We start from the raw sequence: 585 nt of genomic DNA, 5'->3' as shown, positions 1-585 counted from the left end.
ACATTGCTTCCAGCACAAGTGTGTTTAAGAATGTATAACGTTACTTTATTGCACATTTGTTTTGTAAAAAAGAACAAAGTAATTGTAAAGCAGCAGAACATGCACCATGGGTTTATGAACCGATAACACGCATAGCTTAAATGCAGTGTAAGTCACTCGTCTACCAAATGCATAGATGTGAATGTAAAAATATATTTACATCAAATACATAAAAATGCATTGCAAAGCCAAAACGGATCATTCTTTAGCAGTGGGGTGTAGTAATGTAGTAATGGTTTGCTCTGATGTGTGTGAGGTTCATATACTCTACAGTTACTGGTGACCCGCTCTGCTGGTGTAGTTCTCGCTTGTATGGAAGGGTTTTGTTTGCGTTCGCTCCAAAGCTAAATCAGATTCAGATGTGCTGAATAATCTGATCTTTCCGGCTGTGTGTAATCAGCTTCTCTGTGCTGATGCTCATCGATAACCTCTGTATGATTCACCAGTTTAATATGTCAGGTCACGTTTATTTATATAGCGCTTCTTACAGCACTGTTTGCTTCACAGCAGCAGTAACGACACCAGCCGCTTCGCCGTCAACGTTTT

The 585-nt window shown here is 39.7% G+C and overlaps 1 protein-coding gene across 1 annotated transcript in view; it reads left to right on the top strand.

Annotated features, from left to right (window-relative positions):
* The window catches only part of LOC107572613 (protein APCDD1-like), a 17,805-nt gene that overhangs the window by 12,343 nt on the left and 4,877 nt on the right, over nt 1-585 (top strand). The gene's annotated exons all lie outside the window — the stretch shown is intronic.

The sequence above is a fragment of the Sinocyclocheilus grahami genome, unplaced genomic scaffold (genome assembly GCF_001515645.1).
Source record: "Sinocyclocheilus grahami isolate Dianchi unplaced genomic scaffold, SAMN03320097.WGS_v1.1 scaffold1782.1, whole genome shotgun sequence".
NCBI classification, from domain to species: Eukaryota; Metazoa; Chordata; class Actinopteri; order Cypriniformes; family Cyprinidae; genus Sinocyclocheilus; species Sinocyclocheilus grahami.
The sequence above is the reverse complement of the archived record's forward strand: the minus strand, read 5'-3'. Positions and strand labels throughout refer to the sequence as shown.